At 38.6% G+C, this 27,876-nt stretch overlaps 1 pseudogene; it reads right to left on the reverse strand.

The window, feature by feature from the left end:
- Window positions 1-15,525: 15,525 nt before the first annotated feature.
- Window positions 15,526-27,876, reverse strand: part of LOC126962033 (cytochrome P450 2C20-like) — a 31,740-nt pseudogene continuing 19,389 nt past the window's right edge.

A 27,876-nucleotide genomic window follows, 5' to 3' on the forward strand; every position in this document is an offset into this window, starting at 1 on the left:
ATCTAGGACTGGAAATCATTTAGTTCCCTCAAGTATTTGGGTCAGCATGGTATAGGGATTAGGTACTACTGGATAAATTGGGACTACCACCTCATGAATGAGGCAGAGGCCTGAAGTAGTCTCCATTCCTCATTGGGATTTTGCCTTCCTAATTTTGGGGTGTTGCAGGGGCGTTACAGTGTTTGAAAAGGTCCTGCATCTTCAGGTTATTAATAATGGCTTCTAGCCCTTTCCTAGCCTCTGGCTTTAGGGGGTATTATCTTCAGTTGGGAAAATAAATGGGATCCTTAAGATGGATCTGGACTGAACTCGCGGTTACTGCTCAACCTACTCTTCCTTGGGTTGCTCACACTTCTGGATTGATATTAGCTTCCACCAGGGGGAGACAAAGAGTTTGTCCTGGAGCTATAAGGATAGTGGCGCCCATGTGAACCAAAATGTCTCTACCTAATAAAGGAGTGGGACTTTCAGGTCTGATTGAAAAGTCATGTGTAAATAATAGGTTCCTCCCAACTGCAACTAAGGGGTTGAGAAAAAATATAGATTAGAGTTTTTTCTGAGATGCCCCTCACAGTTATGGGAAGATGGGAAGCCTGGATTAGAAAGGAGAAGAGAGAGGCTTGCTCTAGTGTCCAGAAGGAGGTGTACTTTTCTTCCTTCAATTTCCAGAATCACCTGGTGCTCCTGTGCTGTAGTGGCAGTTTGAGCTCCTGGAGCCAGAGGTTTGAGCCCCAGGACACATCAGCCCAGTGAGATTGGTTCTGAACCCAGCAACCTTTATCTCAAGGGACAATCCAATTTCCAGTGATCCTTGTCACATTCTGGACAGGGTCATGGTGGTTTCTTCTTGCTGCCTGGGCACTCCTTAAAGTGCCCTGACTTGCACTGATAGCCACTAATGGATGCACCTCAGGGATCCTGGACTTTGAAAGTTTCCAAAGCAGTTACTAGAGCCTCTTTTCTTCTCTTTCACTTCTTCTCTTTCTCCTGGACCTCCTCCTGGTCCCTATGATAAAAACGATGGTGGCCACCCTCAGGAGGTTCTTCAAGGTGCTATCTGATCCTATAACCTGCCTCTGTAGTGTCGTTCTAATATCAGGAGATTCCTGTATAATAAACTTGTCCTTTAGGATGAGCTGTGCATCAACTGAATTGGGGATTAAGGAGGTGTGTTTTATTAGTGCCTCTCTGTCTTTCCATAAAGGCTGTGGGATTGTCATCTGGCTTTTGGTCTATCATGGACAGTTCAGAGTAATTAAGATCTTTGGTCCTAATTCTTTGTAGGCCCTCCAATATGCACATTAGAAACTGTTTTCTTTTTCATTCATCTGTGGTGTCACTGAAGTTCCAATTAGGGTTGTCAAGACATATTGCCTCTCTTCTTATTGGGAATGGTTTTTCCCCTATTTCTTCACCTTCCCTATTCTCTCTTTTCCTTTTTGGCCTACTATAGAAGACATACTGCTAATCTCCTAATTTCTCTGCTGCCTGCAGAGCTTCCTGCTTTTCGCTGTGGTTAGGGTTTGGCTTAGGAGCAGCATAACATCCCTCCATGAGAGGTCAAACACCTGAGTTAAGTTTTGGAAAGCTTCTATATACCTAACAGTGTCACAAAAAATCTGCCTAAGTGTCCCTTTATTTGCCTAAGGTCCTGCAATAAGAAGGCAGCTTGAACCCTCATGACATCACCTCTGCTGGGCATTTCCTGTAGGCATAAGTGTGAAGGTGAGGAAATGGGGAATTTTGAAGATGGTGGGGGTGGAGGAGCTGGTGGTGCAGTATGAGGTTGCCCCAGGTAAGGGGGTTGGAAGGGTTATAACACCCAATAGCTGCCGCAGATGATTTCTCCATGATATGGTTTGGCTGTGTCCCCACCTAAATCTCATCTTGAATTCCCAGGTGTTATGAGAGGGACCTGGTGAAAGGTAATTGAATCATAGGGTCAGGTGTTTCCTGTGATGTTCTTGTGATGGTGAATAAGTCTCATGAGATCTGATGGTTTTAAAAATGGGAGTTTCCCTGCACAAGCCTTTTTGGCCTGTTGCTCCTCCTAGCCTTCTTCCATGATTATGAGGCCTCCCTAGCCACATGGAACTGTAATTCCATTAAAGCCTCTTTTTCTTCCCAGTCTCAACTATGTCTTTATCAGCAGTGTGAAAACGAACTAACACAGTAAATTGGTACCAGTAGAGTGGGGCACCATAGAAAATATACCCCAAAATGTGAAAGTAACTTTGAAACTGAGTAACAGGCAGAGGTTGGAACAGTTTGGAGGACTCAGAAGAAGACAGGAAAATGTGGGAAAGTTTGAAACTTCCAGAGGCTTGTTGAATGGCTTTAACAAAAATGCTGATAGTGATATGAACAATAAGGTCCAGGCTGAGGTAGTCTCAGATGGAGATAAACTTGTTGGGAACTGGAACAAAGGTGACTCTTGTTATGTTTTAGCAAAGAGACTGGCATCTTTTTGCCCCTATCTTAGATATTTATGAAATTTTGAACTTGAGAGAGATAATTTAAGTTGCCTGGCAGAAGAAATTTCTAAGCAGCAAAGCATTCAAGAGGTGACTTGGGTGCTGTTAAAGGCATTCAGTTTTAAAAGGAAACAGAACATAAAACTTCAGAAAATTTGCAGCCTAACAATGCAATAGAAAAGAAAATCCCATTTTCTGAGGAGAAATCCAATCCAGCTGCATAAATTTGCATAAGTAATGAGGAGCCAAAAGTTAATCCCCAAGACAATGGGGAAAATGTCTCTAGGGCATTTCAGAGGTCTTCACAGCAGTGCTTCTCAACACAAGTCCAGAGTCCCAGAAAGAAAAAGTGGTTTTTTGGGCTGGGCTTCAGTTCCCCATGCTGTGTCCAGCTTAGGGACTGGTGCCCTGCCTCCTGGCCACTCCAGTCATGACTGAATGGGGCCAATAAGGAGCTCAAGCTGTGGCTTCAGAGTGTAAACCTCAAGCCTTGTCAGCTTCCACATTGTGTTGAGCCTGCCAGTGCACAGAAGTCAAGAACTGGGGTTTGGGAACCTCCACCTAAATTTCAGAAAATGTATGGAAGTGCTTGGATGTCCAGGCAGAATTTTGCTGCAGAGTTGGAGCTGTCATGGAGAACCTCTGCTAGGGCAGTGCAGAAGAATAATGTAGGGTTGGAGCCCACACACAGAATCCCTACTGGGGCACCACCTAGTGGAGCTGTGAGAAGAGGTCTACTTTCCTCCAGACCCTAGAGTGGTAGATCCACCAACAGCTTGCACCATGCACCTGGAAAATTCACAGTCACTCAACTTCAGCCCATTAAAACAGCCAGAAAGGAGACTTTACTCTGCAAAGCCACATGGGTGAAGTTGACCAGACATTGTGAACCCACTTCTTGCATCAGTGTGACCTGGATGTGGGACATGGAGTCAAAGGAGATCATTTTGGAGCTTTAAGATTTGACTGCCCCACTGGATTTCAGACTTCCATGGGGCCTGAAGCCCATTTTTTTTGGCCAATGTTTCCCATTTGGAATGACTGTATTTATGCAATGCCTCTACCCCCATTGTATCTAGGAGGTAATTAACTTGCTTTCAATTTTACAGGCTCATAGGCAGAAGGGACTTGCATTGTTTTGGATGAGACTTCAGACTTTAGACTTGTACTTTTGAGTTAATGTTAAAATGAGTTAAGACTCTGGGAGACTGTTGGGAAGGCATCACTGGTTTTGAAATGTTAGGACATGAGATTTGGGAGGGACCAGCAGTGGAATTATATGGTTTGGCTGTGTCCCCACCCAAATCTCATCTTGAATTCCCACATATTGTGGGAGGGACCTGGTGAGAGGTAATTGAATCATGGGGGCAGGTCTTTCCTGTGCTGTTCTTGTGATAGTGAATAAGGGTCATGAGATCTGATAGTTTTAAAAAGAGGAATTTCCATGCATAACTTCTTCTCTTTGCCTGATACCATCCATGTAAGATGTGACTTGCTCCTCCTTGCCTTCCACCAGGATTGTGAGGTCTCCCAAGCCACATGAAGCTGTGAGTCGAATTAAACCTCTTTCTTTTGTAAATTGCCTAATCTTGGGTATGTCTTTATCAGCAGTGTGAAAACAGACTAATACACCCTGGAAGTTGCTTTTCTAGTCTTGGGGAATCATTCCCTTTGGGCCTTCCTGATATGATTGCTAGAAGGACTGGGTGAATTGTGCAATGCTTGCAAAGGTCTGGGTTTTCTCACAGGGCAAAGAAATCCTGTATATAATGGACCTTGGGCCATTTTCCCTCCCACCTGGAGAAAATATCTAATTGTTGGATAATATTTAAATTAAAGGTCCTTTCCACAGGTCAGGCTGTTTCAAGTGGGTAAGAAGGCCACACCTTTGTGGAAAAAAAAAATCCACTTTTCTTCATATCTCAGGGTAAAAGGAGTCCCAGTGTTTTGGAATGTACTCCAGAGGAGTACAGGCCAAAGATGATCTGTTACTCATCTAGAAATGAAAGCATGAAAAAGATGTCCCTTTATTCTCCTTCCTATTGGTGTGACCCAGGGTGGAGGGGAAGACGGTGGTGGCATGTCCCACCTACTGCTTTTCCTCCTTGGCTCCTGGGTCCCGGCACCTTATTTTAAAGTGCTGCCCATGGCTGCATGCTTGCAACCCTGCAGCCATTTAAAAATACAGGACCAGAGGAACTAAGCTATTAAGATTAGTCATGCTTACCCATGTGACTCTAATCCTCTGATTGTGATTTCCTAGACTTATGTGACCTGTGTGGCTCCCAGAAAGATGGATCTCAGGAAAAATTATAATATTTGCATTTGAGCAAGGCTCCTTTAATGGATAGTGCATGTTAGATTGAACTCTATATCCTGCTATTATGGCCCATGCTAAAGCGTTTACGCTTAGAGAATGGTTCCGATTAACTTCCAAACTTAAAATCCCCTTACTATTTAAGCACCATTCTAATTGGAGGCAGAATAGGTGCCTTAAAAGAACATAGGGACAAACTGACAGTTTTCTAGCTGATGGGATAGTATCAAAACTAAAATTTGTCTTTGGAGGACATTTTAGTCCTAATTGTTGACAGCTGAGTTTTCCTGTTCACAGAAGGAGCATGAAGCCTGGTCTCTTGTTGAGGGGCACAAAAAGGGACAAGAATTGGGAGGCTAGAGTGTTTCAGCAGAGGACCAACCATGTGCCTCATGGAGAAAATTCCCATTCCACTAGGTGGCACTGTTGACCTTGAAATTCCATGTGATCTCTAAGAGAACAGAGTGACCTTGACATGTCATGTGCTCTCCATACCAAGGGCAGAGAGTGAACTTCAAATGCCATGTGCTTTCCAGACAAGGGTAGAAAGTTACCTGGAAATGTCATATGCTCTCCAGACCAAGGGCAAAGAGTGACCTCACTGTGATGAGGGACCCTCTGTTCCTAGAAAATTACGATGGCATTCCTTTGAGCTATGCCCTAAGTTACTATGACATTTCCTGATCTTACCTAACAGGATTACTTCCCCAAACTGTAAAATTCCTGTAGCATTGCATACAGAGAGAGGATGTGAGACATGGTGGTTGCAGACAGGAATGGAGGAAATTATAATATGAAAGCTGGAGATCCTGTTGCTGACACTCTCAGACAGTCAGAGGATGGGGTCAGTCCAAATCGTTTGGATAACACCAGGGAGTAGCTTCAGCCAGAAATCCTCAGCTGCTTCAGGACTTTTTCCAGACTCATGTGATTGCTAGGTACTCTGTGAAAGAAAACTGGTTCAAACATGGCCAATATGCCTAGCAACATGTGGGTACTGGGGGATTCTAAATGTTTTCCCCAGCAAGCCTCTCCCCCAAGTCTTGTAAAGCTGGCAGCCATGTAATTATTTTGAAATGGCTGAAGGGAGCCCAGTATTTGGTATGATTTGATTCTAAAATGGAGGCTGAGAGCCTTGAAATGAAAGGACAGAGTTGAGGTTCACTCCTGTATTCAACATTCCAACGAAAGTACCTTGGGATCCTGGACGAGCCCCCAATATTAAGCTTCATCGTTGTCTAAGGTAAATACCTGAGGTTCATCGTCTTGCAACAATAAGTCTAAGGGCATGGACACATACAAGGAGTCAGTTTAGGAGTAGAAGTTTTATTTCCAAAAGAAAGAGAAAGGAGAATGGCTCTCTCTCTTGTGAGAGAGAGGGGCAACCAAATAAGAATTCTGTCCTATGGCAGAGTGAACCAGATTTTATAGACAGGCTTGAGGAAGCAGTGTCTAATTTACATAGGGCCCACAGATTTGTTGGACCAGGTGTGAAGTTTACATAGTGCATGGGGAAGCTGGCCATCCCATCATAATCATCTTATTATGCAAATGGGATCTTTGCTTGACTAATGCCATGTTCCCTGCTCCTTACTGTACATATGTCTGGCAAAGAGAAGGGAAAATGGAGCTGACATTTTGAACATGCCCAGTCCCAGGTAGCTTTTCCTTATTGGCACGACTGATGGCATTCACTGGTGCAAGCTTCCAGCTTGTTTCTCTATGTCTGCAAGTCCATTTTATAGTCTGTTATTTGCTGGAAAACAAAAGTATTTGGGGGCTGCTTTTCATTAAAAGGAAAACCTTACTGAGGACTGCTGTGCTCTCACTGTCTGCCTAAATAATTTTTTTTAATTTTTTTTATTTTTGTATTATTATTATACTTTAAGTTCTAGGGTGCATGTGCATAACGTGCAGGTTTGTTACATATGTATACTTGTGTCATGTTGCTGTGCTGCACCCATCAACTCATCAGCACCCATCAACTCGTCATTTACATCAGGTATAACTCCCAATGCAATCCCTCCCCCCTCCCCCCTTCCCATGATAGGCCCTGGTGTGTGATGTTCCCCTTCCTGAGTCCAAGTGATCTCATTGTTCAGTTCCCACCTATAAGTGAGAACATGTGGTGTTTGGTTTTCTGTTCTTGTGATAGTTTGCTAAGAATGATGGTTTCCAGCTGCATCCATGTCCCTACAAAGGACATGAACTCATCCTTTTTTATGGCTGCATAGTATTCCATGGTGTATATGTGCCACATTTTCTTAATCCAGTCTGTCACTGATGGACATTTGGGTTGATTCCAAGTCTTTGCTATTGTGAATAGTGCCGCAATAAACATACGTGTGCATGTGTCTTTATAGCAGCATGATTTATAATCCTTTGGGTATACACCCAGTAATGGGATGGCTGGGTCATATGGTACATCTAGTTCTAGATCCTTGAGGAATCGCCATACTGTTTTCCATAATGGTTGAACTAGTTTACAATCCCACCAACAGTGTAAAAGTGTTCCTATTTCTCCACATCCTCTCCAGCACCTGTTGTTTCCTAAATTTTTAATGATCGCCATTCTAACTGGTGTGAGATGGTATCTCATTGTGGTTTTGATTTGTATTTCTCTGATGGCCAGTGATGATGAGCATTTTTTCATGTGTCTCTAAATAATTTTTTGACTCATATATCACTAACATATGTTGCATCTTGGAGAAGTTTCCATATACATTGAAAAAAATGTATTTTGTTACTTGTGTGGAGTGCTTTGCATGTGTTTGTTAGATTCCAACTGATTATAGTATTGTTCAAGTACTGTATTTTCTTACTGAAGTCCTGTCTGGTTTTCTTTTCTTCACCATTAAACAATATTTTTTCTTTGCTGGATAAAGTATTATAGACTGGCAGTTATTTCCTTTTAGCATTTAGATTGTATCACTCTATCATCTTCTGAATTTCATTGCTTTTATTTAGAAGTTAGCAATAGTATTGCTACTTTGAAAGGTAATGCTCTTTGTTCTCTTTCAATTTTTAGGACCTTTCTTTAATATTTATTTTATAGTTTTTTTACTACTTTCTCCCTAAACATGTTTTCTTATATCTTGTTTCAGACTCGTAGTTCTCCTCCAATATGTAACTCAATATCTTTAGTCTGCTCTGAAAAATTACAGGTGCTTATCTGTTCAATAGCTTCTTCTCCATTCTATCTAATCTCTCCTTGGGAAGTCTAATTTCACCCTAAGCTCTATAAACTTCATTGCCTTTTCTCTATATTTTTTCTTAAGATGGTGTGTTGTTTTCTCATGTATTTTCCAATTTATGAATTATGTAGCTATGAAATATCTGGTGTTAAACCCATTCATTAAGCAATTCACTGTAGTTAGTGTATTCTTAGTTGCTAAATTTTCATTTAATATTTTAAAATATTTTATATTGTTATACTGGTATTATTTATCTTTGAATTTATTTCTATAAATATATAGTAATATTTACTATTATACCACTTTCAGAGAACTCAGCTTCCCAAGAAACTAGGGCATGCATCACTATACTTGGTATGCCATTTTTTTTTTTTTTTGCATATTTAGTTCTTTCATGTTTTCTTTTGCACTGTTAAAATATAAAATAAATGCAGTTAAGAGCAATGATATTAAGTGTAAACATTAATGAATATTTACACATGTATAAACCTTCATAAACACCATTTACATCAAGATCCAGAACACTTCTAACATACCAGATGCTCCATTATGCCTGTTACAAGGACTTTTGTCATTTTGTCAATGAGGCTTATATTCTACCAATGTAAAAAAAAATGGAGGATTTCTGGCAAAATGGCTGAATAGGAACAGCTCCAGTCTGCAGCTCCCAGCAAGATTGACACAGAAGGCAGGTGATTTTTGCATTTCCAACTGAGGTACCTGAGTCAGCTCATTGGGACTGGTTGGATAGTGGGTGCAGCCCATGGAGGGTCAGCAGAAGCAGGGTGGGGCATCGCCTCACCCTTGAAGTGCAAAAGGTTGGGGAATTCCCACCCCTACCCAAGGGAAGCCATGAGGGACTGTGCCATGAGGAATGATGCACTCTGGCCCAGACACCGTGTTTTCCCCATGGTCTTCACAACCCCCAGGCCAGGAGATATCCTTCAGTGCCTACACCACCAGGACCCTGGATTTCAAGCACAAAAATGGGCAGTCATTTGGGCAGACACTGAGCTAGCTGCACTTTTTTTTCATAACCTAGTGGCACCTGGAATGCTATTGAGACAGAACCGTTCATTACCCTGGAAAGGGGACTGAAGCCAGGGAGCCAAGTGGTTGGCTTGGTGGGTCCCACCTGCACAGAGGCTAGCAAGCAAAGATCCACTGGCATGAAATTCTCGCTGTAGGCACAGCAGTCTGAGGTTGACCTGGGAAGCTCAAATTTGGTGTGGGGAGGGATGTCTGCCATTGTTGAAGCATGTGTAGGCAGTTTTACCCTCACAGTGTAAATAAAGCCACTGGGAAGTTGGAAATGGGAAGAGCCCACCACAGCTCAGCAAGTCCACTGTGGCCAGACTGCCTCTCTAGATTCCTTCTCTCTGGGCAGGGCATCTCTGAAAAAAAAGGCAGCAGTCACAGTCAGGGGCTTATAGATAAAACCCCCATCTCCCCAGGACAGTACCTGGGGGAAAGGGTGGCTGTGGGCACAGCTTCAGCAGAGTTCAATGTCCCCACCTGACAGCTCTGAAGAGAGCAGCGGATGACATAGCACAGCTCTTGAGCTCTGCTAAGGGTCAGACTGCCTCCTCAAGTGGTTCACTGACCCCCATGTATCCTACTGGAACACACCTCCCAGTAGGGGCTGACAGACACCTCATATAGGAGAGCTCTGGCTGGCATCTGGCAGGTGTCCCTCTGGAATAAAGCTTTCAGAGGAAAGAACAGGCAGCAATCTTTGCTGTTCTGCAGCCACTGCTGGTGATACCCAGGAAAACAGGATCTGGAGTGGACCTCCAGCAAACACCAGCAAACCTGCAGCAGAGAGGCCTGTTAGAAGGAATACTAACAAACAGAAAGGAATCGCATGTTCAATCAGAGACCCCATCTGACGGTCAGTAACATCAAAGACCAAAGGTAGAGAAATCCACAAAGATGGGGAGAACCCAGTGCAAAAAGGCTGAAAATTCCAAAAACAAGAATGCCTCGTTTCTTCAAAAGGATCATAACTCCTCGCCAGCAAGGGAACAAAACTGGATGAAGAATGAGTTTGATGAACTGACGGAGGTAGGCTTCAGAAGGTGGGTAATAACAAACTCCTCTCAGCTAAAGGAGCATGTTCTCACCCAATGCAAGGAAGCTAAGAACCTTGAAAAAAGGTTAGACAAAATGCTAACTAGAATAACCAGGTTAGAGAAGAACATAAATGACCTGATGGGGCTGAAAAACACAGCACAAGAACTTCGTGAAGCATATGCAAGTATCAATACCCAAATTGATCAAGTGGAAGAAAAGATATCAGAGAATGATTATCAACTTAATGAAATAAAACGAGAAGACAAGGTTAGAGGGAAAAAAAAACAAAAAGGAATGAAGAAAGCCTCCAAGAAATATGAGACTATGTGAAAACACCAAATCTACATTTCATTGGCGTACCTGAAAGTGACGGGGAGAATGAAACCAAGTTGGAAAACACTCTTCAAGATATTATCCAGGATAATTTCCCCAACCTAGCAGGAAAGGCCAACATTCAAATTCAGGAAACACAGAGAACACAACAAAGATACTCCTTGAGAAAAGCAACCCTAAGACACATAATTGTCAGGTTCACCAAGGTTGAAATGAAAGAAAAAATGTTAAGGACAGCCAGAGAGAAAGGCTGGGTTACCCACAAAGGGAAGCCCAGCAGACTTATAGTGGATCTCTCTGCAGAAACCCTACAAGCCAGAAGAGACTGGGGGCTAATATTTAACATTCTTAAAGAAAATAATTTTCAACCCAGAATTTCATACATGGCCAAACTAAGCTTCATAAGTAAAGGAGAAATAAAATTCTTTACAGACAAGCAAATGCTGAGAGATTTTGTCATCACCAGGCCTGCCTTACAAGTGCCTCCTGAAGGAAACACTAAACATGGAAAGGAACAACAGGTACCTGCAACTGCAAAAACATAACAAATTGTAAAGACCATTGACACTATGAAGAAACTGCATCAACTAATGGGCAGAATATCCAGCTTGCATCATAATGACATGATCTAATTCACACATAACAATATTAACCTTAAATAGAAACAGTCTAAATGCCCCCAGTTAAAAGACACAGGCTGGCAAATTGGATAAAGAGTCAAGACCCATCTGTGTGCTGTATTCAGGAGACATATCTCATATGAAAAAGACACACATAGGCTAAAAATAAAGGGATGGGTGAATATTTACCAAGCAAATGGAAAGAAAAAACAAAAAAAACAAAACAGGGGTTGCAATCCTAGTCTCTGATAAAACAGACTTTAAACCAACAAAGATCAAAAGAGACAAAGAAGGGAATTACATAATGCTAAAGGGATTAATGCAACATGAAGAGTTAACTATTCTAAATAGATATGCACCCAACACAGGAGCACCCAGATTGATAAAGCAAGTTCTTAGAGACCTACAAAGAAACATAGACTCCCACACAATAACAGTGTGAGACTTTAACACCATACTGTCAGTATTAGACAGATCAACAAGACAAAAAATTAACAAGGATATTCAGGACTTGAACTTAGCTCTGGACCAACTAGACTTAATAGACATCTACAGAACTCTCTACCCCAAATAAACTGAATATACATTCTTCTCAGCACCTCATTGCACTTTTTCTAAAACTGACCACATAATGGGAAGTAAAACACTCCTCAGCAAATGCAAAAGAATGGAAATCATAACATTCTCTTAGACCACAGTGAAATCAAATTAGAACTCAGAATTAAGAAACTCACTCAAAATTGCACAACTACATGGAAACTGAACAACCTGCTCCTGAATGACTACTGGGGGGTAAGTAACGAAATTAAGGCAGAAATAAAGATGTTCTTTCAAATCAATCAAAACAAGGACACAATGTACCAGAATCTCTGGGACACATTTCAAGCAGTGTGTAGAGGGAAATTTATAGCAGTAAATGTCCACAAAAGAAAGCAGGAAAGATCTAAAATTGACATCCTAACATCACAATTAGCAGAACTAGAGAAGCAACAGCAAAGAAATTCCAAAAGTTAGCAGAAGACAATAAATAACTAAGATCAGAGGAGAACTGAAGGAGATAGAGGCATGAAAAACCCTCCAAAAAATCAATGAATCCAGAACCTGGTTTTTTGAGATCAACAAAATAGATAGACCACTAGCCAGAGTAATAAAGAAGAAAAGAAAGAAGAATCAAATAGACACTATAAAAAATGATAAAGGGGATATCACCGCTGATCCCACAGAAATACAAACTACTAGCAAAGAATACTATAAACACTTCTACATGAATAAACTAGAAAATCTAGAAGAAATGGATAAATTCTTGGACACATACACCCTCCCAGTCTAAACCAGGAAGAAGTCAAATCCCTGAACAGACAAAAAATAAGTTGTGAAATCAAGGCAGTAATTAATAACTTTTCAACTAAAAAAAGTCCGGGAACAGACCAATTCACAGCCGAATTCTACCAGAAACACAAAGATGAGCTGATACCATTCCTTCTGAAACTATTCCAAACAGTAGAAAAAGAGGGAAACCTTCCTAACTCATTTTATGAGGCCAGCATTATCCTGATATCAAAACCTGGCAGAGAAACAAGAAAAAAAGAAGTTTTCAGGACAATATCCCTGATGAGCATCAATGAGAAAATCCTCAATAAAATACTGGCAAACCAAATCCAGCAGCACATCAAAAAGCTTATCCACTGTGATCAAGTCTGCTTCATACCTGGGGTGCAAGGCTGGTTCAACATACACAATTCAATAAATGTAATGCATCACATAAACAGAACCAATGACAAAAACCACATGGTTATCTCAATAGATGTAAAAAAGTCCTTTGACAAGATTCAACACCTCTTCATGCTAAAAACTCTCAATAAATTAGGTATTGATGGAACATATTTCAAAATAATAAGAGCTATTTATGACAAACCCACAGTCAATATGTCAATATCATATTAATTGGGCAAAAACTGGGAGCATTCCCTTTGAAAACCAGCACAAGACAAGGATGCCCTCTCTCACCACTCCTATTCAACACAGTTTTGGAAGTTCTGGCCAGGGCAATCAGGTAAATGAAAGAAATAAAGGATATTCAAATAGGAAGAGAGGAAGTCAAATCATCTCTGTTTGCAAATGACATGATTGTGTATTTAGAAAACCCCATCATCTCAGCCCCAAATCTCCTTAAGCTGATAAGCAACTTCAGCAAATTCTCAGGATAAAAAAATCAATGTGCAGAAATTACAAGCATTCCTACACACCAATAACAGAGAGAGGGTCAAATCATGAGTGAACTCCCATTCACAATTGCTACAAAGATAATTAAATACCTAGGAATACAACTTATAAGAGATGTGAAGGACTTCTTCAAGAAGACAAAGCAAATGGAAAAACATTCCATGCTCATGGATAGGAAGAATCAATATCGTGAAAATGGCCAAACCACCCAAAGTAATTAATTGATTCAATGCTATTCCCATCAAGCAACAATTGACCTTCTTCACAGAATTGTGAAAAACTACTTTAAATTCCATATGAAATTTATGTCTTGGCCCGCATAGTCAAGACAATCCTAAGCAAAATGAAGAAAGCTGGAGGCATCACGCTACCTGGCTTCAAACTATACTACAAGGCTACAGTAACCAAAACAGCATGATACTGGTACCAATACAGATACATAGACCAATGGAACAGAACAGAGGCCTCACAAATAATACCACACATCTACAACCATCTGATCTTTGACAAACCTGACAAAAACAAGCATTGGAAAAGGATACCCTATTTAATAAGTAGTGTTGGGAAAACTGGCTAGCCATATGCAGAAAACTGAAACTGGACCCCTTCCATACATCTTATATAAAAATTAACTCAAGATGGATAAAACACTTAAACTTAAGACCTAAAACCATAAAAACCCCAGAAGAAAACCTAGGCAATACTACTCAGGACATAGGCATGGGCAAGGACTTCATGACAAAACACCAAAATCAATGGCAACAAAAGCCAAAATTGACAAATGGAGTCTAATAAAACTAAAGAGCTTCTCTATAGCAAAAGAAACTATCATCAGAGTGAACAGGCAACTTACCCAATGGGAGAGTGAACAGGCAACTTACCTAACTTTTTCAATATATCCATCTGACAAAGGGCTAATATCCAGAATCTACAAGGAACTTAAACAAATTTACAAGGAAAAAACAAACAACCCATGAAAAATAGGTGAAAGATGTGAACAGAGACTTCTCAAAAGAAGACATTTATGCAGCCAACAAACATATGAAAAAAAGCTCATCATCACTGGTCATAGAAATACCATTTGACCCAGTAATCTCATTACTGGGTATATACCCAAAGGATTATAAATCATTCTCCTATAAAGACACACACACACACATATGTATGTTTGTTGGGGCACTATTCACAATAGCAAAGACTTGGAACCAACCCAAATGCCCATCAATGATAGACTGGATAAAGAAAAAGTGTCACATATTGCCATGGAATACTATGCAGCCACAAAAAAAGATAAGTTCATGTACTTTGCAGGGACATGGATGAAGCTGGAAGCCATCATTCTCAGCAAACTAACACAGGAACAGAAAACCAAACACCACATGTTCTCACTCATAAGTGGGAGTTGAACAATGAGAACACATGAACACAGGGAGGGGAACATCACACACAGGGAGGGCTAGGGGAGGGAGAGCTTTAGGAGAAATACTTAACATAGATGACGGGTTGATGGGTGCAGCAAACCACCATGGCATGTGTATACCTATATAACAAACCTGTACATTCTGCACATGTACCCCAGAACTTAAAGTATAATTTTAAAATAAAAACCCTAGAAGAAAATATAGGCAATACCATTGAAGACATAGGTACAGGCAAAGATTTCATGATGAAATCTCCAAAAGCAATTACAACAAAAGCAGAAATTGACAACTGGGATTTAATGCAACTTAAGAGCTTCCACACAGCAAATGGAACCATCATCAGAGTGAACAGACAACCTACAGAAGGGGAGACAATTTTTGCAATCTATTTGACAAAGATCTTATATCCAGAAGCCACATGTAACTTAAACAAATTTAAAACGCAAACAACACTGTTAAAAAGTGGTGAAGAACATGAACAGACATTTCTTAAAATATGATACACATGCGGCCAACAAATATGTGAAGAAAAGTTCCTTAATAGTAAATGTGTTATTAGAGAAGTGCAAATCAAAACCACAATGATATACATGACATACCATGTCATGCCAGTCAGAACGGCTATTATTAAAAAGTCAAAAATCAACAGATGCTGGCAAGGTTGTGGAGAAAAACGAAAACTTTTACACTCTTGGTGGGAGTGTAAATTAGTTTCACAGTGGTTGCATTGTGAAAGACAGTGTTGTGATTTTTCAAAGACCTAGAGGCAGAAATATCATTTGACCTAGCAATCCCATTAGTAGATATATATATATATATAATTCTATTATATATCAAAGGAATATATATCATTCTATTATAAAGATATATGCATGTATATGTTTATTGCAGCACTACTCACAATAGCAAAGATATGGAATCAACCTAAATGCCCATCAATGGTAAACTGGATAAAGAAAATGTGATGCATATACACCATGGAATACTATGCAGCCAGAAAAAGGAATGAGATCATGTCCTCTGCAGGGGCACAGATGGAGTTGGAAGGCATCATCCTTAGCAAACTAATGCAGGAACAGAAAACAAAATACCACATGTTCTCACTTATAAGTATTAGCTGGATGATGAGAACACAGGGACACATAGAGGGAAACAACCCACACTGGGGCCTCCCAGAGCAGGGAGCCAGGGGAGGCAGAGCTTCAAGAGGAATAACTAATGGATGTTGGGCTTAATACCTAGGTGATGCGATGATCTTTGCAGCAAACTACTATGGCACATGTTTACTTATGTAACAAACCTGCATATCCTGTACATGTACCCCAGAACTTAAAATAAAAGTTGAAAAAAAAAAAAAAGAATTTGCAGACGTACTGAGATCAGGGAATTGAGATCAGGATATCTGAAATCATCTGCCCACCACTGCCCCTAGTGACTCATTTTGGTGGGCGAGGGAGGAGCTACGGGGATGGACAGAAAGTGGGGCTTTTTAAATTAAAGTGGGGCTTTTAAAATTACAGTTTGATGATGAAATGGGGAGGCAGATTGTTCTGATCATGGTCAAGTAGTTTGATCAGACTCACCTTCCCATGGATAGCTCTGTCTAAACTGGAGAAATTACTCACAGGAAAACAGTTCATCGAAGTCAGAGTCATCCACATCAAGTAGATTCTGGAGGTGATGCCTATAAAAAGGAATTGCAAGGAGTAAGGTATTTGAGGGCACAGCTTTTCACCAGCACATGCTCTATGAATGGTTTCTTTTACACTCTTTTGCATCTTCATTTTAATATAATTTTCAGGGTAGCTTTGTTCAATAAACACTAAGTATTCTGATTCTATTTTAATGTCTAGATAATATAAGTAGTGCTTTTTTTCAGACATGAATGACATTTTATTAACTGTGGTAACATATATGTAACATAAAATTAAATATATTAATCATTTAGGGTGTATATTTTAGCACCTGTAATTACATTCAAATTATTATGTAACCAACATCACTGTCTCAAGAACTCTTTTCATCTTGCAAAACTGAACTTTGTATCGTTAAACAGTAACTACCCGTCCTCAATTTCCTCCTATTCCTAACAACCACCCATATAACAACCCATAGAAAATTTCTGTATCTATGAACTTGTGTATTCTGGGTACCTTAGATAAGCCAGTCACACAGTATTTTGTATGATTGTGATTGTCTTATTTCACTTTGCATGAATATCTTTAAATTTCATTCATGGTATAGCATGTGTCAAAATTTACTTTCTTTTAAGGATGAATAATCTTCCATTGTATATTTGCACCACATTACTTCCTCAATGGTCACTTGTGATGTTTCTACTTTTTGGATATTGTGAATAGTGCTGCATGAACATGGGTGCAGATATAGCTCTATGATAAGTTACTTTCATTTCTTTCGGATATGTATCCAGAAGTAGAATTGCTAAGTGACATGGTAATTCTCTTTAAAATTTTAAATTCTTTAAAAAAAAATACTTATTTGACTACCTAAGAAATTCTGCCAAAAGCAAGAGAGCTGTGAACACCTGAACTATCACAGAATCCTTTCACCACCTCCCACTAATCCAGGGACACCAAGGTTCAGTTTGTCATCATCAGTGGGTTCTGCTATGGAACGCTTTAGAATCACAAGAGTTTACCACTAATCCAGACCTCCAGCAGGATGAAGTTTCTCCAAGTACCCAAATATCTTCTTGCTTGGAAAATTCTGAGGGCCCTGCAGACACCTTGGCCAGTTGGAAAACACCACACTGCACAGATCACTCAGTTGGGTTCCACTAGGCGTCAATCCTGTGCCAGCTGAACATGAAACATGTATTGTATTGAAAGAAAATAATCAATAAAGAATAAACACAATAAGAGTTAACAGCACACAACATGGATGAATCTTGAGGACATTATGATAAATGAAATAAACCAGTTACCAAAAGAGAAATACTGTATGATTTCACTTACATGAGGAACTTAGAATAGTTAAAATCATAGAGATAGAAAGTAAAATGATTGCTAGAAGCTGGGGGACAGGGAAATGGGAGTTATTATTCAATAGGTATAAAGTTTCAGTTTTATAAGATATAAAAAGTTACAGAGATGAATGAGCATGGTGGTTGAATAACATTAGAAATTAGAATATATTTAATACCACTGCCCTTGTATTAGTCCAATTTCACACTGCTATAAAGAAATACCAGAGACTGGGTAATTTACAAACAAAAAAGATTTAATTAGCTAAGTTCCATATGGCTGAGGAGGCTGCAGGAAACGTACAATCATGGCAGAAGGCGAAAGGGAAGCAAGGACCTTCTTCACATGGTCGCAGGAGAGAGAAGTGCAAACAGGGGAAATGCCAGACGCTTATAAAGCCATTAGACCTCATGAGAACTCACTCCCGATCATGTAACTGCATGGGAGAAACCGCCCCCATGATCCAATCACCTCCTTCCCTCTACACGTGGGGATTACAATTCAACATGAGATTTGGATGGGGAAACACAGCCAAACCATAAAAACACTGTACACTTAAAAATGTTTAAGATAGTGAATTTTATTTATGTGTATTTTATCTTAGCACAAAATTGGGAGGAAAAAGAGTTAATAGCAAAGTGATTAGCAACTCCACTTTTCAGTCAGATAGCATTGGTTCCATTCTGGTCTCTGCACTTAAAATCTGTTTGACCTTGAGCAAGACTCATAACAAAACATCATCTCAGTTATTTGGTGATAAAATGGGTGTAACTGTAGTGTGGTAGGCTGATTAATAACCTCATCTCCTCACAAAATATCCTAATCCTAGCAACCTGTGTACCTATAAATGTATTACTTTTCATGGTAAAAGAAACACTCCAAATGTATTATGCTAAGGATATGACATGGGCAAATTACACTAGGTTATCCAAGTGGGCCCAATGTAATCACATTGATCCTTCTAAGAGGGAAATAAGAGGATAAGAGTGGATAGTAGAAGATGTGATACCCCAAGCAAAGGACTCATGAGATGAGGAATGTTGGCAGCCTCTAGAAGCAAAAAAAAAAAAAAAAAAAAAAAATGCGGGGAAATAAATTCCCCCCTGAACCTTCAGAAGGAAACAGCCTTACTCAACACCTTGATCTTAGCCCAGTGAAACTGATATTGGACCTTCAAACTTCAGAACTGTAAGAAAGTCATTTGCATTGTTTTACCACTAAGTTCGTTCTAATTTGTTATAGTACTCATGGAAACTAACACAAATTTTACATACCTCCTAGGTTTATAAGAAAGATTAACACAAAACATGCAAAATTCCAAAAAGAAATGTAAAGGGAACCAAAAGTTGACTGATGGGGAAAGGTGGTGATGAAGGGAAGATTACAAATTTCAGTAAGGTACTCAATGTATGCCTCATTGAGAAGTTGGCCTTCTGTATAAATGTACAAGAGTGCCTGTTTGTCCACACCTTGACCAATGCTTACATGAACATATTTTCATTTTCCACTCAAGAATGTTTAAAAGATATATAATATATACTTTTTTGTTTTTAAGCTATTTTCATGTTTAATAACCATTTCCATTTTCTTTTCCAATGTGTTCATTAGAATCATTTTTCCATGTTTTTATTATATTGGGGTGGTTCCTGGTATATTGTTTACTAGAAAAACATCAAGTTGTAGAAAATATGTGTAGTATGAGCCCAACTTTATAAAGAACCACACTTAATAGCATATGTATTTGTGTGTATATAATATATACAATGAGTGAATATATATTTATGCAGTCATATGTGTATAGATACATATATACATATATGTACATCAGTACACTTACATAATAGCTTAAAATGCATGACAAAGTGACTTCCTCTGGAAGATAAGCTCACAAAGAGTAATCACTGATGTCCATTCTCATTTCATAAACTTGAAGATAGAAGGAATGGGAATGGAAGACTAGAATTTGATGTGTGTTAGATGTTCAATTGTGTATATTTTGGAGATAAAATGAGGCTAATCACTTCAGGGCCATAGAATCAAATTATCATCACATTAATGATAAGTGTGAAACAATGAGGTATAAATTAGAAAAATAATATAATCTACTGAGGCTTTGCGGAGATTTTGTTCTTGTTTGGGGAGAGAAGAATAACATTCAGAACACATGAGTAGCAATTTGAGAGCATATATTTATACTTAATTCTAAGTTGGAAACATGAAGTAAAAATAATATTTCAAATTTGTATTTAGTGTGGACAGTAACACCTAAGTAAGGGCATGAGTTCTGACACTTAATGTTCATTCCTACCTATCACTTATCCTTTTAATATTTCCCTAAAGGTTAGTTTTGCTCTTTGACAGACCTTCTTTCTCAAATCCAAACCTTGAGAAACTCTAGATAACACGCAGCCAAGAAAGCTTCCCCACCCTCTTTCCCTTTGTCCCTCTCTATGCTTATCATTATGAGGGACAGCATGGCTGATACTCTGTTTCATTTCTTTCTTGCATTATGGACAAAAGAGGAAAAAGCTGAGAATAAGCTAGCAATTAGTAACACTTTTCATTGAGAATATTCACAGAAGAAATGAATCTGAATTATGATATGGTAATCATTTTTCTCTGTTTTATAACGAAAACATTAAAAACTCAGCACAAATTATTAGTATGTGTAGCAGTCAATAAAAGTAATACAGAATATTAATAATAACAGATATATTTATGCAATGACCCAAGCAAGTCTCCTTAATGAAGATCGGATGTTCAATGCATCTTCAGGGAATGGGAAAATGTGATTAGAGGTCAGAAAAGATATCCCTAATATTGGAACTCTCCCTGATTTAAAAAAAAATAAAAAAAGACTTGCAGGTGACAAAAGATCAGTAGCCAGGTGACTTAACCTTCTTCAGACAGGAGTGAAGCAGATCTGGTATGAAGGTAGCATAGAAACAAGTCCTTTGGCAGTGGGAGTGGCATTGAGGGCCTTTAAATCAGTAAGAGATTTCAGATTAAAGTTCTGTAAAATGGTAGTCAGGAATAAAAATAGCTCCATGCGGGCAAGTCCTTCTCCAATACAAATCCGTTTTCCTGAAAATAATAAACAGAGATTGTAGTTACTCCTTGTGTGTAACTGTGACTATGACAATCTGTTTATGACTTGCACAAATAGAATATGTAGTAAATATCTGATAAATGATTGAGTGGATAGATAGATGAACGGAAGGATGGATGGATGGATGAGTGGGTGAATGCATGAAACAGATGGATGTATGGATGTTTGTATGGACAAATGAATAAAGAATGAACATACTTGCTATCTTTCTAGCTTCTGATCTTAATAGGCACCCTCCATTCAACAAATATTCATTGAGTGTCAGCTCCATAACAAGCACTTCATTAGGCATTCCCACATTATAACAGCTGTTTTGATATTTTGAGTTTCCATCAGTCTTTATAGAAACACTTGTTTCCTGTTCCAAGCCTGATATTCCATGATCTTTCCTCCAATCCTTCACACCCTCTACTCTCAGCTTTAGCCATACACGTACTTTATCAATCCGCAACACACCATGAAGTTCAAGTTTTACATCATATTGTTCCTTCTGGTCAAGGTGTACCTTTGTTATGCTGCACTCAGAACACAGGTCAAATTTCATTTCCTCTTTACACTCTTTACAATCCCCTCAAGTAATAATATCTTACACTGTCTAGGTTTCCACAATGTCATATTAATGTTTTCATTGAAGCATGGATCACATATAATCATTATTCCCTATTTATTTATTTTTCTATTGTGCAAAAATGTGAATTCTTGAAGAGAGGTCTCTGACCTTGTCGACTTGGTATCTACAGTGACAAATATAAAGCAGACATCAAAGGTCACAGGATAAAAGAAGGAGATTCCATGGCCAGAGACTCACCACACAAAATGCAGGTGTGAAAATTCAGCATCCAAGATACATGATCATGATTGGAGGAAGTGCAAGATGGTCTGGAATCACAGCAAAGTATCCTACTACATTCCCAATGTTTCTGTAACCCCACGGTTGTTTGGCAAAGGTTCTGACATCCTTTATTTAGAGCAAATGTCTTGCCCTGTCATTTATTACCTCCTTGAAAATGCCAGCTGGGTTCTGCGGCTCATGCCTGTAGTTCCAGCACTTTGGGAGGCAGAGGCAGGTGCAACACTTGAGGCCAGGAGTTCAAGGCCAGCCTGGCCAACATGGTGAAACCCTGTCTCTACTAAAACTACAAAAAAATTAGCCAGGCATGGTGGCATGCACCTGCAGTCCCAGCTATTTAGGAGGCTAAGGCATGAAAATTGCCTGAACCCAGGAGGTGGAGGTTGCAATGAGCTGAGATTGCACCACTGCACTCCAGTCTGAGTGACAGAGTGAGACTCTGTCACACAAAAAAAGTAAAAAGGAAAAGGAAAATGCTATACCTTCTCTTACATTTTCTCTGTCTCCTTTGAGGCAGCTCAGACATCATTTCTGTTATTAGAATGTTGCTTAGCTCATTTTATGCCTCACTGTGAGGCATGAGGAGCAAAAAGCACGCAGGTTCTCCCTCTATTGTCTATCACCCAGAAGCTTGCGATTTCCTCTCTCATAGCCCTAGTTCTACTGAAGTACAATGATCTGCTTCCCTAACTTGGCAGTGAGACTCTTTATAGTCCATTCTGTGCTTATGGTTATTTCTTGTATCCTCAGAGTTCAGCCTATGGGGTGAGGGACACCATGTGGAAGATAGTCAGTGGAGTTGTAGACTTAGATATCTTCCTCATGGCAGGTGATGAAAGTCTAAATGAGTCTCACCTCCTATGTGGAGCTCTTGGGTACCTCAGTGATGTATCCAGTGACAGAATTCAACCAACCTACACTTCAGTGTTCTCAACTGGAAAGAAAGGGGTTAACTCCCCAAAGCCCCACTAATCTATCCCAATAATGAGGTTGTATTATGAGGGTGGAGCACACAAGGATTGGAAGTCATGCTCCTAATCATGGACAAAGAGCAATTCTACCAACCCCAGAGTAGATGCCACATATGTTCCAATAGATTCCTCCAAATTACCTTGTTCCCTAAAGTACAGATGGGAATGAATTTCCATTACCTGCTCAGAAGGGCATGAAGTTTTCACTTTTCTTAAAGTTGCCACTCTCATCCAGAAAGTGGCCAGGGTCAAATACCTCTGGGTTGGGGAATTCTTTGTCATCGTAAAGCACTGAAGTCAGTGATGGCACTATGTTTGTGCCCTGGAAGTAACAGAACAGATAATATGAGTTATAAAGAAGTCCAGAGTTGAAAAGAAATAGTGGACATCACATAGTCCAATAGCATTTACCTTTAGATGAGGAAACTAAGGTCGACCCAGATACAGTAATAAACAGAAATGGGTTTAAGGCCAGTGGCAGAATGTTGTTAAAGGGCTTCCCAATCATATCTGAAAATTTAAGTACTTGGGCACTTGGGTGCAAGCTTCTGAATTTGTTCTCCCTATCATCAAGCTTGGGCAAAGGTGTGTATCCTCACTTCCTGCTCTAGTTCATCATTTCAGTTTTCACACATCTCATATGTTGAGTATGACTTAAAATGGGAGTCTCTGTTGATGCTGGAAATTTCCAGAGTATCTGTTAATAGGACTTCTGTAAGTAAATATTTAATCTACTTTAAAATTATATCTTCTAGGATGACAGCAATAAATACAGTAAGAAGTAAACACCATTGAGGGCTTATCATTAACATGAAGTTTGTTTGTCTTTATTCAAAAATATGCAGAAGCTATTCATTCCAGATTAACTCTAACTTAAATCCACAGAAGGAACAATGAAATTTTAAAAATCATTATTTTTTAACAATTCAGGTCAGAATCATCAGGTCAGGCAAGGATCATCAATTAAAGCTAAAACTACTGGGTGTGAGATTTTGGAAGCAGTGTTTTCACACAGTCTTAAAGCACTGTCACAGATTTTTATTAATGACCTACAAAAAAAGCAGAACCTCTGCAATAAAGAGCTCTAGCAATCACCACCTTATTAAATGAGAGACTTAGAATAACCTACAATGGCATATGTAATATTATATGCCCCCACCTGACCAATAACATTCAGTGGGATACTATGTAATTTTCTTGCCAAAATCACAACCAGAATCTAGCTGTATGAAACAGTCACACAAAGCCATCTGAGGAACAGGCTGCTGGTTAAATGATTACTGGCTGAGACTCTTCAAAAAGTCAAGATACTGAAAGGAAACAAAGAAGGGAAAGGGACTGTTCTTGATTACAAGAGATTACAAACATGTGATAGCTGAATTATGTGCTGTTCCTTGCCTGGATAGCAAATTTCAAAAGAAAAAAAGCCATAAAATAGTCTAGAAAAGTTGATAAATTTAAATACAGGCTGTATATTAATTAATATAATGTTATTATATTAATAACTCCTGGTTGTGAATACTGTTATTATTATGTAGAATAAAATTTTTGTTCTTGGGACATATATGCTGAAGTATTGAGGTATAGATAGATCCTAATATTGAGAAATGGAAGTCTCTCTTGGTTGTGTGCCTTAGTGAACACAGAGACAATTCAAGTCCGAACCGTTATAACAAATTGGTGATTAGAGCAAGCGCCAAAACTTCCTAGTAAGTTGCCAATTCTGTCTTTTCCAGACAAGCTTACCAATATCATTGTTTTTCCCATGAAAAGACAACTTTTAGTTATATTATTTTTAATTTAATGATAATAATAAGTGGAATAGAGTAAGCTTATGGCATTGTAACTATAAACCAATACAGAAACTATATGATAGAAGGCATTACAGAGCTAAAAAGACAAAATTTTGTCCCAAGGTTCCAGTGATAGTAGACCCTCAGAGAGCTAAGCTAATATCTGCAGTGAATTTTCAACTGTGTTCACATCAGTTCTGAATCAGGACAGGAGGTAAGTTATTCTGACTGCCTATGGGAGAGGAATGAATCTACTCTGGAAGAAGATAAACATCCACTGAAATTCTGCATTTCTTCATATATAATATCTGGTAGTTAGCCATAAGTTTTAAGTATTTCAAGGGTACAACTGAGTGATCACAAAAAGAAAGTGGAAGAAAGGGAAGACAACAAAAACAGACCCACATTACGGAATCATTTTCAAGAAGTTTTATGCACCCAACATTACCTTGATTTTAAAACCCTGAAAAGAAAATTTTGAGGGAGAAGAACTGGAGACCAACTCTCTTGTAAATAAAAATACAGAAGTCTTGAACAGTATGTAGAAGATTAAATCCAATTGCTCATGTATACTTATGTATATTTAGTGAAGATAGTGAGGCCAATATATAAAATCATACAAACACATTCAGGGAATCAATTTCATAAAATTGTACACATGTTCATCACAAAAATGTATATACAAATAAGACAAGAGGGAAAACTTCCCTAATCTGATAAGGAATATCTACCAAAATCTACTGAAAGCACCATTCTCAATAGTGAAACATTAAACCTCCACCCCTCCCTGCAGATCAGAAATGAAACAAGGATGACTTCTATCATCAATTCTGTTCAACACTATTCTGTTCTGTTTAACACTATTCTGAATATCCTAGCCAGTGCAATAATGCAATAAAGATAAATTAAGGACACAAGAATTGGAAAATAGTTAATAAATAAAATAAATATTAACCCAGGTAGCAGAATAAGGTACATGGAAATTCCAAATGCATCTGCAGACAAAAAATGATTAGTAGTTTGTGATGATTAGTAAATTTAGCAAAGGTGCTAGGTATAATGTCATCAGAATGATAAAATATATTTCCAAATACTGTGTACAAAGAAATGAAAAAGGCACTTTATTTATAAAAACAACAAAACATTATTTATCTAGGAAAAATTCAGCAGAAGAGTTGCAAGTCAGTGCACTGAAAACAAAACATTACTGAGAAAATAGAAGAAAACCAATAAATTGAGAGCATAATCATATTCATGAATTGAAAGTTTCAACACATTAAGATGGTCTTTCCAAATTGAACTGTAGATTTAATGTAATCCTGATAAAAATCCCAAAAGAGTGTTTGGGAAATTGACACCAATATTTTCAACAATTATTTGAAAGTATAAACACAGAGTAGCCCAAACAATATTAAAGATATATATTATACAATTTTATAAATCTTTATAGTCCCAAAAGAAATAGCAGAAAGTCCATCAAGCCACCACATGTATAAGCTTTGTACTTCTCTCATCTTGTGTTGGTAGAGGATTGGAACCACACTGGGAATTTGAGAATTTCAAAAGCACAGAAGTACGATGTAGGAGAAACAAGCTTACCTTAGGGATGAGGTAGTTTCTGAATTTAATGTCAGAGGTCACTGTATGAAGCAAGCCATTGGGGATAAGGTCAATGTATCTCTGGATCTCATGCAATACAGCATCCATGTAAGGCATGTGGCTTCTGTCCTGCATGCAGGGGCTCCTGTGTCTGCCAATTACACGGTCAATCTCTTCCTGGACTTTAGCTGGTAAGACACAAGTAAGAGCTGATGAAAAAAGAAGATATGTGGCACATTTGTCATAGCAGTGAATGGCTCATAAACCATCAGGTAGGGGTCCCAACAGCATTACAAACATGATTACATGCCCAGAACCATATAGAGAATTGCCAGAGTATGGATACATACCAGTCTCCTACAAAGTAAGCATCACAATGCATAAGCATGCTCCTATAAATTAGTATACATGACAATTCATAAAAACATAATAAGTTATTTCAAAAATAAACAACATAAGTCAAGAAATTACAGTGCTCACAAAAAGAAAAACAGAAATTCAGTATTACATGTATACCAACATAATATATGGGGTTCAAAATTAAACTAATTTTGAACAGTTTAATTTTGAACAATTCAAATTGAATTTGAAATTCAAACAATTCAGTTTGAATTTTGAAGAATTCAAAACTGTAATTTTGAATGAATTTATATATATATATATATATGTATGTGTTTTTGTGTGTTTGTGTAGGAAGGAGGTGTGCAATTAGCTGTGGTACTCTCTTCATTCTTACACTTCCCAAATGTGGCCACTCTGAGCATGCTAGCACTTTCTTCTGAAATTTATATTTATATTTCTAAATAATGACTCTCTGTTTCTATTGTTTTCCTTAACAATTTTTAGACAATATTTAATGGTTTACTGGTATGGGAGATAATAATTTTCATCTCTGTCTTCACCCCATATATAGATACACATCCACAAACTGATATATACACACACACACATATACACATAAACACACACACAATTCTCCTCCCTCTATTTACCAGAATACCTTAGGCCATAATTTCTGGTTATATCAATATTCATTCTTTACATATTTCTACTACATATTTACTCTTTCTTGGTAAGACAATGATAATATGATTACATTTTGTACTTGGTACTTTCTTGGATTTAACAGTGTCTTTTTACATAAATCATAGTTTTCCATTTTCAAGTTAGAATTGTTTCCAAATGCTCAGGCAGATGTTTCAACCTCCTAGTAATAATTTACAAATCATAGAGAAATCTCAGACTATTGCTCTCCTCTCTTTGGTCCTTGATGTCTCCTCCCACACCTGTGTTATCCACCTGGTCCATTCTGAAGTGCTTGTTTTCTAGGCCTGGTGCCCAGCAGCCTCCCTGACACTCTCATTCTCCTACATGAGATTTCCTAATTCCTGGAGATCATGACTTCTGACATGGTTTCTGACATTTGGATGGAACACAATCTCTATTATTAAAGAAAGGGTAAAGTTTGTGGCAAACATTCAAGTCTCAAAATAGCCTTTTTCTATTAATATACAAGGTAATATTTATGCTTGAGAATTCTGATACTGTCTGAATGTTAATCATTTATATATGACCTGATATATCTCTCTGAAAGGTTTTGATTTTCCCTTTAATCCTGGTGTTCTGAAATTCCATGACCCTCTGTCTTGGAGTGGATGTTTTTGTTTCATTCCCTCTAGTGAACATTTGTGGATGAGGTGATATTCAGATACCAAAATACAGAGGTCTTTCCTAGACCTTTGTATTTGGAGAGTTGTTTCCTCTCTGAAGAATACATCTGGCTGATAAATTTCAAGAAGGAAGAGGGTGAACAATTTGAGTCCCTGAATTCAAGGAGGAAACCCTTTCTGTACCTTTCTTTTGAGCCCTACACCTCACACTTTCCTGTCGCTGCCTAGCGTCCCTGAGTACAGAG

The sequence above is a fragment of the Macaca thibetana genome, chromosome 9 (assembly GCF_024542745.1).
Source record: "Macaca thibetana thibetana isolate TM-01 chromosome 9, ASM2454274v1, whole genome shotgun sequence".
Classification (NCBI taxonomy): Eukaryota; Metazoa; Chordata; class Mammalia; order Primates; family Cercopithecidae; genus Macaca; species Macaca thibetana.